The sequence below is a fragment of the Sceloporus occidentalis genome, unplaced genomic scaffold, assembly GCF_023333645.1.
Source record: "Sceloporus occidentalis isolate IW3139 unplaced genomic scaffold, rSceOcc1.0.p SCAF_14, whole genome shotgun sequence".
NCBI lineage: Eukaryota > Metazoa > Chordata > Lepidosauria > Squamata > Phrynosomatidae > Sceloporus > Sceloporus occidentalis.
Window position 1 is genome coordinate 3,918,911 of NW_028316994.1, and position 12,937 is coordinate 3,931,847.

A 12,937-nucleotide genomic window follows, 5' to 3' on the forward strand; every position below is an offset into this window, starting at 1 on the left:
CAGCCTCGGAGGATGGCATTGGCAACCCCCCTCTAAAGAAATTTGCCAAGAAAACCCCATGATAAGTGTAAAGTCGAAGGCTTTACACCATGATAAGGTTCCCTTAGGGTTGCCGTAAACCAGAAACTACTTGAAGGCACACAAAAACAACAACAACCAAGTCTATTTGGTGGGAAGTATTTCCAGGAAAGTGTGCTTATAGGGTTTCGGTGTTCTTGTGAGACTTCTGAGCATGGCCAAAGTGTTTTCTCCTCACCCCTGAGAAATTGAAGGTGAAAACCAAAAAGGAAGGACAACTGGCCTCTTCCACAAGATCCAGGAAATCAAAGAGAAAGTTAAACCAAGAGTAAGGATGCTCTTCCACCAGCAAGTGAGCACTTTACAAGACCATGCGGCAATAAAGAGAGGATGGAAACAATTCACTGAAAAACTGTAGAAACGAGATGAAAGGAAGGCAGATTTATTCAAGGAAGAACCATTTGAAGACAAACCTACAGGTTTAGAAAGTGACATGGAAGCTACATCCAGGGCAATTGGGAGAAATAAATCACCAGGAAGAGACTGCATGCTGTAACACACACTGCTCCAGACATCAAAGTGGACTTGATATCAGTTAACAACCAAAAAAACACTGTTAACCTATGTGGCCACATAGCCACTTTTACAGAACAGAGTTCTTTATTTTAATGAGCCATCTGTTCTAAGGGCTGTCTAGTGATAGCCATTAGGGCTGAAGGGTGGGGTATAAATACCATTAAAAAAATAACAATAGTCAATGTCTGGTCTAAAAATAAAGGACCAAAAGGAGAGTGATCTCAGGGTCATGCAGCTGCCTTCTGCAGTGAGTACTTGGCCAGAGCTTTCATCAGGAATACATGTCCCAGGATCAGTGTTCTCCATTTGGGTGAGATGTATTGTAATTATATTGAAATTATGAAAAGCATTTTTACTTTGCACCTGTACTGTACATATAAATTAGCATGTGCACTTTAATGCAGATCACTCTCCAGATTATTGTGATTATTTTTGTTATTATTATTAATTTGCAGGCTGAGGTTTTGCACCACTCTCGAACCATTAATATGAGGAGAGCGTAGCTGAGGAAACCAAGTAAAGAATGACATTACTCATAAGGAAAGGGTGTTGGAAGAAGAAAGATGAAAACAGGGTCGTTCTGGAAAGATTCTTTTGTAACAAGGGCAGTTACGTTCAGATCGATTATAGCAAAGCAATAGCAGCTTCATTTATATACCACTTCATACCACTTAAGCAGTCTCTAAGCGGTTTACAACAGTAAGCTAATTGCCCCCAACAAACTGGGTACTAATTTTAGCAACCTTGGAAGGATGTGAGCCTGAGTTGAGCCTGAGTCCTGGCTCGTTGAATTATATCCCTATTTAATTTGCACAGCCAGATGGAAAAATCAAGGAAACCAGTCTGAAATCCTGGATACTGGCTAGGGGATTCTGGGAGCTGTGATCCAAGAAAAGTTCCCTTCCCAAGCTCTCCTCAAGGAGAACATATTTAATACACAACCTATACCCAGGCAGTGCCATCACTACGGAGGTGCAGACCCTTGTGGGGTGTACTTAATAATTAAAATTAGTGCAGTGCAGCGGTCAAAGATTCTCCAATGGCTTGAGGGCAAACTATGGTCTTTATTATAGGAACTCAATTTTAAGGTAGGAAAGTTCCTGAGGGAGCTATTGGATTTTTCGGGCTCTGTGGCCGTGTTCTAGAAGAGTTTCTTCCCAACGTTTCGCCAGCATCTGTGGCTGGCATCTTTAGAGGCTTCTTCCTGAGGAATAGCAAAATGAGGACTCAGCAAATGCAAATGGGAAACCACTCAGAGTCAGGGGGTTTCCCAGCAGATAATGGTCACCAATTAGCAGACACTAATCCTCTTTTACATTAGCCTCCCAGCCTGAGGCCTGCCATCAGCACAGAACAATACACATGCAAATCACTCCTGCATTCCCGGGCTCACACAGTATATATACATACCCACTTTTTCCAGGCAGCATTATCTGAAGATGTCAGCCACAGATGCTGGCGAAACATCAGGAAGAAACTCTTCTGGAACCTGGCCACAGAGCCCGAAAAACCCACAAAAAACTATGGATGCCGACCATGAAAGCCTTCGACTTCACATTGGAGCTATTGGACTTTCAACATTTTTATTTAGCAAACAAATGAACCTTGGAATGAGGGGGTGGTGTCTGTTTTAGTTTTAACTGCTATATGTGCTTCAAGCCCACCCACCCCCAAGGCAGAAGGATTACAGTTTCTACATGAGTTGGCTCACTTTCTTTCTTGGATGTTGCAGTATCTTCCCACCACCTGCATCTTCAGGCCATGATCAAAGCAGATGATGATGATGATGATGATGATGCTCACAGGTGTTAAGACAGAAAACATCCAGGGGTAGCCGTGTTGGCTAAATAGTAAATCCAATAAAAAAATCTACCAAACAGTGATACCTTTATTGGCCAACCAAAATGCACAATATACATGTTGCAAGCAAAATGGGGTATAAATGCTGATTACAATTTATAGTGATAGGAGGGGGAAAATACATATACCAGCCCTTGTCCTGATATAAAGCTTCTTCACTGTTGTGGGCATGTCATCACAATGAAGGAACTTCAGATATGATGCAGCACGGCATGGATGAGTCTGTGCAGGATTCCATTGGCATATCTGGAGGTTTTGCAGAATAGATGAGCAGTTCCAGCTGTATAAACAAAGTTATGGTGAGGTAAAGAGATTCTGTGTGATCCTATCCCTATCTGAGCTCTCCTGGAGGATATGGCCATGGGCAGCTCCAAGTCATCAAATACAGATTTTAACAGGAAACAGCTGAACAAGGATCCATTGAGAGCAAATGGGACCCTGAGGGTGCATGGGGACCCACGGTTGTTTTTGGGGCCCTTGGCCCCTGCAGATTATCCAGATTACCCTTTTTCTGGGGGAGGGGAAGATAATTTCCTGTCTCAGAAGCCTTCAGGAGTAGCAATCTGTCTTTCAAAAAGGTTTCAACTCTGCCCGGCTGCACTGTTTTAAGGTTGTTGTTTTTTTAACATTCATTTTTCAAAATCAGAAGTCTTTTTTCTGGACACTTCCACCTTGTTTTGTTTTGGTAGTCACTGCAGACCTTGCAGAATTTCAGGGGCAGAAGCTTGGTCCCTGGACCCACCATAGTTGCCCAGCCCTGATCACAAAATTCACCTGTATTTTCTTTAGCTTGAGCAGTGAGCAAAAATATGTTGGTTTTAATCTCACATACAACAAGGTTTGTATTGCCAACTGCTGTTTTGTGAATGGACTCTCTTAAATGACAGAGACAAAATCCCGAGGCACCGTACAAAAGAGATTAAACCATGATAGATTCCTCCTTGAAGATGAGGCCACAATCTTAGAAAGTAACGTGGAAAGGCTCTCAAAGTACTTTATGAAAACAAATAACCAGAAACAGATGGCATATCAGTAGCGGGGTTTTAAGCTCTAGAGACAGAATCCATTCCATTTCTAACTAAAATTTGTCAATAAATTTGGAAAACAAAACAATAGTCCACAGATTGAAAACATTCAATATACATTACAGTCTCCAAAAAAGGCCATACCAGGGATTACTGTAACCACTGAATCATTGCACACATAGCATCATAGAATCACATCTCCCATGCGAGCAAAGTGCTGCTCAAGATTTTACAAGAAAGACAACATACGGAGTGAGAAATGCCAGATGTCCAAGCTGGGTTCAGGCAAGGAAGAGGCGCTAGGAATCATATTGCAAACATATGTTTGATAATGGAACGCAATCAAAAATTTCAAAAGGAAATCAATCTGTACTTTAAAGATTACAGTAAACCCTTTGATTGTATACATTATGAGAAATTATGTTTAGCTCTAAAAGAAATGGGTGTGAACAACATCAGATTGCTCTGATGCATAACCTATATTCTGGACAAAAGCCCACTCTCAGGACACAATATGGTTTCTCATTAAATTCAGGCAAAGCTGCATTTTATCACCATATTTCTTTAATGTATATGCAGAACATATCATAGGGAAAGCAGGATTAGACCCAGGTGAAGAAGTCATGAAGATTTGAGGGGAACAGGACATCAACAATTTAAGAAATGAAGATGCCAGCATATAACTTCCACAAAATATTAAACACTCAGATTGGCTGTTGATGAAATGTAAGGAAGGAAGTGCAGCAGCACAGGGTTACAACTGAACATTAATAAAATAATGACCACAGATGACTTACAGAACTCTCAAGTGTGTAAGATAGACATTGAAATAGCTATTCAGTTTTCGTGTGTGGATTGGGAGAGGGGCTACCATGTCTTTCTTCACTTGATGTAGGAAAGTAATTTGAGCCAGCCCTGGTTTATCCAAAAGTATATGTATAAAAGTATATATATAAAGAATAAAGAGGCAAAAGTGTGGCTTGAAAGCTCTGCAGTACAAGAAACTGACTGCATTCTACTGTTATGCAGAACTAAATCTGAACAAAAGGATAAAAGTTTTGTGGGTGTGTGACCTACTTCCAACTTGTAATGAACTGCCAGAGCTACAGTACACAAAGTGCTCACAGGGACAGTTCGCTTCCTTCCTGTGAATTACCAATTTCTATTTAGCAGAAATCTGTGTATGATTTCCAATACAGAGGCTTCACGTGAGAGTTTCCTTGGAACTGGTTTTTGATTATCTGTGACAGCTTTCAGATTATTATTATTAGTAGTAGTAGTAGTAGTATGTTTCTATCCCACTTTCCCCCCAAAATTGGGACTTAGAGCATCTCATAATTTAAAAGAAAAAATACATCGAAAAACATGCCAAAAGTGAACAGTAAAACAGAATTAAATTATTCACAATATTAAAGAAATTAAAACCTCAAGTTATGAGAATAAAATGCAATTAAACAAGGTAAAATTAAAAATAGTTTAGTTAAAACAATACAGACCCCTCTAGCCCATTCTTTAAAACATTTCTGTTTTAAAAGCCTGTCGGAATAAAAAGGTTTTAGCCTGCCGCAGGAAGGACAATAAAGAGGAGGGCGTTCTGGCCTCTCCAGGAAGGGAGTTTCAGTGCCTAGGGGCAGCCACCAAGAAGGCCCTCTCTTGCATAAGTACCAACTGTGCTTACAATGGTGGTGGGACTGAAAGAAGTACCTCTCCTGATGAGCTCAGGGTCCAAGCAGGATCAGACAGTGGGATATGGTCTACCAGGAAGCCTGTACCTGAACCATGTAGGGCTTTCTAGGTCATAACCAGCACTTTGAAACAAACTGGGAACCAGTTATGTGTAGTATAGTTTTTGGAGTTTATCAGACGGGAGGAATTTCTCTTAAATTCAAATGAAAAGAAAGTGGGGCCAGAACGCATTCACTTAAAGTCGTGCAATTATGTGAATATGCATTGCATTCGAACTGGCTCCCCATTGCCCGAAAATAGCATGCTGTTGCCCAAATTTGTGTGTGGCAGTCTATCATGCAATAACGTGAAACCACATGATTGTGTTCAGACTGACTTCCCATTGCCCAAATTTGCATATAGTGGGTTATCATGCAATAACGTTAATCCCCATGATTGCGTTCAGATTGCCATCGGATTATACTTCCAATTCCCCTTGTCTGATAAACTCCCCTGTGACCTGTGCCAGTTAATAGTCTGGCTGCGGGTCTTTGAACCAGCTGAAATTTTCCAGCACTCTTCAAAGGCACCCCCAAGTAAAGTGCATTACAGTAGTTCAAATGGGATGTAACAAAGGGATGTACTATCATGGCCAGATCCAACATCTCAAGGAAGAGGTGCAGTTGGAACTTTAAATGTGCAAAAGCCCTCCTGGTCACTGCCTCCAGGTTTGAAGCTGACTCCATTGGAGTACACCCAAACTGCAAACATGTGTCTTCGGGGGAGAGGAACCCAATCTAACACAGGCTGAATTCCTATTCCCTGGTCTGCATTTCAATTGATCAAGAGCACCTCTGCATTAAGTTTCCGTTTGTTAGTCCTAACCATTACTGGTGACAAACACTGGTTTAGGACCAAGACAGCCTCCTTGAATTGGGGTGGAAAGGAGTAGTAGAATTAGGTACAATATGCATATTGACTCCTTACTCTTGATGACAATTGAAGAATCCTCCGTAAAAATTACTACAAACAATTTGCAGAAAGTTTCAACAAAATACTGCTGTTTGGAAAACATAGCAGCTACATCCTTTTCCAGGATGTTTCATTCCTTCTCTAACTCAGTTCCCCTCACTTGACATTCAGTGTTTTGTAGACACTGTGTGAATTTTGTCCACATTTTACTGTTTTGAGTTGTGGGCATTCCTGCAGACCCTGACATTTTCCCAAGCCAGATGGTATTCATTATTTGAACTACACAAGAATCAGAATGTCAGAATGGGGTCAGACATCAGGGACTAGGTACATTTGCTTGTAATAGGGTGACCAAGCAGCTTACGTCATAAAAGACACACTTCCATTTAAAGGGCTGTCCCAGAACTTCCATTTCAAGTGTTGTCCACTCAAAGTCCAGTTTCAGAATAAAGATCCACGATAAGAGGATAGGTAGAGACCTTCAGGTTGCCTATCACACTGAGAACTTGGAGAGCAGACTGCATAGTTTCACAGATCGCCTACTACTGTATATACTTATGTATAAGTCTAGAAACTTAGGTTAAAAAAATTGACCCCAAAAACCTGACTCGACTTATCCATAGTTCAATCTAAGTATTGTATCTTAATTTTAACTTAAAAGAAGGAACCATTTCCTAGTGAAAAGCAAGAGTATAATATGTGAAGCACTCACCCCCTTCTACTCTCTAATCCATCCAGTCTTAAGACTAAGCAGAGTTATGTCTGCTGGATTTTTGTAAGTTCTTTGACATTGCTTTGCTTTGCTTCATCTTTTAGACTCTTTGCTATATGCCCCTAAATGTTACCTTCAACTTATCCATGGGTCATAGCAAAATCCATAATTTTGACCCCAAAACTTGCCCTCGTCTTATACATGAGGTCAACTTATAGTCGAGTATATACAGTAATTCTTCCTTAATGTGGTGAGATTTATTTCTGTTTAGACATGATTTCTAAATGTGTATCTACACATTAAATTAGTATATGCAAAAGTTGTGCAAACCAATGTCTTATTCAGTGCTGTTTTTTGGCAATGTGTAAGTAGTCGGTCAATTTCTAAATAAGCACTGTGGATTAGCCTAAATAATAATATTTTTTAAAAACCAAGACATAGAGCTGACTCTTAGATCTGCCTTTTGCTTTCTGATGTTGAAAGATGATCTTCAACATCAGAAATCACTACTGCCCTTTAATGGGCCTAAACCACTGGAATGAGCTTTGAAATGGAGGGCAGGCAGCAAATCGCAAGATAAATAATGCCTCATCCCTGTCAAATGGAGAACTATAAAGTTCCTTTGCTAGCAAAAATTTTCACATGAGACAGCAGCAACTCTTGCTTTTTGAATATCAACATCAGCAGCATTGGTATGAAGACCCAATAAGGCAGCAAACTATGCACATTTGTTTTGTAAGAAATAGGATGAAGAAAGGTTGCAATACCTGGGACTCTTTAGCTTAGGGAAAAGAGAAGGAGCAAAGGAAGGAGGGCATGTTAAAGTTATATAAAAATTGTGCATAATATTGAGGAAATAGAAAGGCAGAAGTCCCCCTCCCCTTCTCATAATACTAGAACCCAGCATCATTCAGTGTGACTGAATGGTGATTTAGGACAGATAGTTGTTATTGCATGCCTTTAAGTCATTTGACTCATGGGACCCTGATGTGATTCTGTCTCAAGGTTTTCTTTGCAAGATTTGTTCAGAGGGGATTTGCCTTTACTTTCCTCTGAGGCTGAGAGAGTGTGACTTGCCCAACTCACCCAGTGGGGTTTCCATGGCCAAATAGGGATTCAAACCCTGGTCTCCAGAGTTGTAGTCCAATGCGGATAATAGGATATACTTTCTCTTATATAGAAGAAATACTGGTATTCCTACATAGTTAAAGGGTAAAATTTTCTACCAGATATAGTGATGGCTACCAACTTGGACAGGTTGTGAAGAGGTATTAGACACATTTATGGAGGACAGGATTATCAGTGGCCACTCGTCATGATGACTTAGCTGTATGCCTCCCAATATCAGTTCCTGGTGAGCATGAACAGGTGTGTGCTATTGTGCTGATATCCTGCCTATGGGTTCCTCCTTGACATCTAGTTGGCTACAGTAAAAACTAGTTAATGAACAACTTAGGTCATTGGTCTGATTCAGCAAAACATATGTTCTTTTGACTTACATCCACATAAACACACATAGAAACAAACAGATTTATCAAAATGCCAGAGTACCAAAGACTTGGCATGGGCAATAGAGTTTTTAGAAATTTGAAGCTGGTTTGAAAGAGGGCTCACTGTTTCACTTCTTGTTTTCTTTTGGGGTGGGGGTTTTACATCCCAAATTCTGCTCTGTAAAATACATTTTGCAGGGACTTGTATTGTTTGAAACGCCGGCAAAATGTTTCACCACAAGCAAGAATCGGACAAATTCCATGTGCACAATATCAGGTTCTTAAGCAAAGTAACCATGTTCTTGAGATCCACAGGGTGAGGAACAGCAGGATTTGGTGGAAACTATGACAGCAATAGATGACAAGATATATCAATACTGTCACAGATAGACTGCTTGAACTACTCAACATACACTCTGCTGATAAAGTTTTTCCACTTAAAAATATGCCACACTGGGAGATTGGCTTGAAAAAAGTGGAGTCATGGACTGGGGAAACACACTTGCATATCCTATGCCCATTCAGTCCAAAGTCGTGAGACCCATCAGTGACAGAACTTGCACAAAATATTTTCTTTCCATTTAATTCACTAAGACAGGGAGAAAATGAGATGATGTCCCACATCACTGGATATGGTGTAATTCAACACCTATTAACAGCATGCCAAGAGCAGCATATAACCTGTACACCAAGAGATCATAATTAAGATAATGGAATGCGTGGTACGGGGCTATATTTTTCTGGTTTCATGTTGTTGATATTTAGGACTTTATCACACACCCCTGCTGTCCCACCACAATTGTGCTAGTTTAAGAATGGAAGCATACAGATTTAGCATTCTTTTTTATTACACTTTCCCCCTATGATAGTGTTTTCGCAATCCATAGCCACATGATGTTTTCTGCACTGCCAAAATCTGCCTTCTGGGGAGGAAAGGAGGGAATGAGCAATCACAGCCACCAACTGCTTCCCAATGCCAGCTGCTGTGCGCACATTCATACACTGGCTAGTTTCGGGAGAACAGCTGCAATTGCTTATGTACCCCACCACCAGACCACACAAAAAGTGCAGGGTTGCTGTGTGCAAATTCATTTAGCCATGAGGTTGATAGGGATTCTAAAACCTATCTACCTCAGGACAAATATCCAATTCCACTCTGCTGTTGGTGGCTTTGATGTTAGTGGGCAAATTTAATTCACTCCAGGTTTTAATCTGAACTTTAAAGGGACTGTCCAAGGTTCTGAGTCTACTTTTTTCTTTTATATTTATATTATTACCTATTGTTTTATACTATTTTGTAGATTGTATAGCACTGGCAGGTTTAATTTTTACTGATTTTATCATTTGTATGTACAGCGCTGTGTACATTTACAGCACGATAAAAATAAACTATAATACTAAATAATAATTTAATGTATGGTCTAGCACTCTGGATAGCTCCTTTAAGGGTAAATTTGGAGCAGATTCACTCCTCCGCCAGCCTACCATCAGGGCCACCATTGAGTGAGATGTGGCAGGACTGAATTCAGGTACATAAATAAGGGATAAGAACGCTTCCTGCAAATAGGTGCTGTGACTTGTCTTTCATGCCCTCCCTTATCTTTTTACTACACTGTATGTGAATATTTAGCCTCACATGACCCAACAAAGCGGAGCAACGTCTCTCCTCACAAAAGAGCAGAGATGTCAGACTTCATAAATTTACTTTTTACAGGAAAGAAAGAATAGCTTTACCATTTTTTCTTCCTCTTGCACAGTCTTCCAAGACTATTCACAATTTGGGACTTAGGTGTTTTTGAGCAGAATAAGTCCTGAACTGCTGAGATTCTCATCCATCTAGGTTTCTCTTTTCCAAAACTCAATAAATCCATTTCCAATCATTTTGAAATATTATTTCCATCTCTGCATAAATGATGTTCATTTCTAGCATTTACCACTACTAACCAAACATTCATGAACACTTTTGCCTGGCAGAATCATAGCCTGAACACATGCAGCAGAACAGGTACCCAGCACATAAACAGTGAGTTGTATTTCTGGAGATAATGTAAACAATAATCCATAGCTTTAGCAGATACATATTTACACAGACGTTTGTAGTTCTGGTGGCCTTTGTTCCCATGTATGCACACATGGGATTATAGCTCTAGCCTCTTCTTAAAAAATACCTTTCTGTTATAAATAAGATGTCTGGAAATTATCTATACTGTATATTTTTAAATTTTAATTTGTAGGAAGTTGCAGGGGAGAAAATAGCAATGTTTGTATGAACAGGGAGGAAATAAAGAGCCAGCATGATGTAGTTGTTTGATCATTGGACTGTGACACTGGAGAGACCAGGGTTCAAATCACTGCTTGGCCATGGAAATCCACTAGATGATCTTGGGCAAAGTGCACTCTCTCAGCCTCAGGAATGCAAGGGCAAAAGGTTCCTTCTGAACAAATCTTGACAAGAAAACCCTGTGATAGAGTCACTTAAGGTCTCCATGAGTCAGAAATGACTTGCAGACACACAAGAAGAAGAGAGGAAAGGTGTTTCTTCTTTTAAAAGGAAACCAGATGCAACTAGAATTTATGAATGAGAAACCTCCAAGTCCCCATCATCAACTGCGCTGCTCAGGTCTTGCAGACTCAAAGCTGTGGCTTCCTTGATTAAGTCCATCCATCTGGAATGTGGTCCTCCTCTTTTCCTGCTGCCTTTTACCTTTGCCAAGCATCACTGTCTTTTTTTAGTGAGTCATCTCTTCTCTTGATATGTCCAAAGTACAATAGCTTCAGTTTAGTAATATTGGCTTCTATGGAGAGTTAGACTTGATTTGTTCAAGCACTCATTTGTCTTTTTAGCAGTCCACTGTATCTGCAGGACTTTTCTGCAGCACATCTCAAATGAGCTGATTTTCTTCCTATCTTGCTTTTGTCACTGCCCAGCTTTCAAAACCAAGCTCAGAAATGGGGAATACAATGGCATGTACAGTCCTAACGTCGGCATTGAATGATATATTTTTATACTTCAGTATCTTGTCTAGTTCCTCCATACCTGCCTTCCAAGTCCTTTGATGCATCTACACCGTAGAAATAATGCATTTGACACCACTTTAACTGCTATGGTTCCATCTTACAGAATCTTGGGATTTGTACTTTTGTGAGGCACCAGCACCCTTTTGCAGAGGAGGCTAAAGACCTTGTAAAACTACAGATCCCAGGATTCCATAGGATGGAGCTACGGCACTTAAAGTGGTGTCAAACTGCATTATGTCTACAGTATATATGCACCCCTAGTTATCTTCTGATTTCTTGACTGCAACCTCCATTCTGATTAATGGCTGAGCCGAAGTATGGAAAATCTTTAACTATTTCAATGTTTTCATAATCGGATGTAAGCTGTCTGTTGTTATGTACCTTCAAGAAGCTTCCACCTTATGGAGACCCTATCATGGGGTTTTCTGGGGCTGAGAGTGTATTACTTGCCCAAGGTCACCTAGTGAGTTTCTATGGCCAAACAGGGCATCCAACCTTGGTCTCAAGAGTCCTAGTCCAATGTTCAAATAACCACAACTCAGTAGCTCTGTGGTCAGAGTGAGCAGATTTCCTCCTTTTCCAGGACATGTCCTACATTTCAACCTTCTGTACAAGTAGTGTTCCAAAATGTCCTCCATTTTGAGCATGACTAAGAAACCCATTGAGTAATACTATGTTTGTGCCTTTTCCCCCTCTGAGAAACAAATGTGCCCCAAGCTCTGGGAACAAGTCTTTGCTGCTGCTCCTGAGGGATAAAACTTTAGAAGGGTCTAGCCTATTCCCCCCTATTTGCAGTGGGAACGGAAAAATAAAACATAATAAAAATAATAAATGGATAATAAGATACAGTATATTTAATGTAGTTGTAAATAAACTATATTAAATAAATTTATATTAGTGTTTTATTTTTTATGTTGTAATATCCTACATTATTCCTGAATGCCTTACATTTTGCAGTGCCTTCTCCTCCTTTGCCATTATGACATCTGGCCACCCTGGTCTGTGGTCATTATATTAATTGGTAATAGGGTTTCCCTTTCTTTTCTTGTTGTTAACTTCATTCGAGTTGACCCCAACTCATGCTTGCCCTGTGGATGAGACATTTCCAGATCTCCCTATTCTCAGTGTCTCTGCAGGCTTAGGCCTGTGGCTTCTCTGATGGAGTCTGTCCATCCGGTGCGGGGTCTACTCTCTTTCTACTGCCTTCTACCTTTCCTAGCATTGGCGTTTATCAGGCAAGGGAAATTGGAAGTATAATCCAATGGCAATCCGAACACAATCATGGGGTTTCACTTTATTGCGTGAGAGACTACCACACACAAATTCAGGCAATGGCAAGCTATTTTTGGACAATGGGAAGCCAGTTCAAACGCAATTCGAATTCACGTAAATTTGCTGAACTAGTGAATTCACATGAATGTGTTCTGGCTCCACTTTTCAATGGAAAGTAAGAGAAATTCCTCCCGTGTGATAAAGTCTCAAATTGCCTTTTCTAGTGAGCGATGCCTTCTTATGATGTGGCGAAAGCATGGCTCAGTTTGGTCGCCTTGTCTTCCAGGGGGAGCCCAGGCTTGATCTATCCAAGGACCCATTTGTTTGTC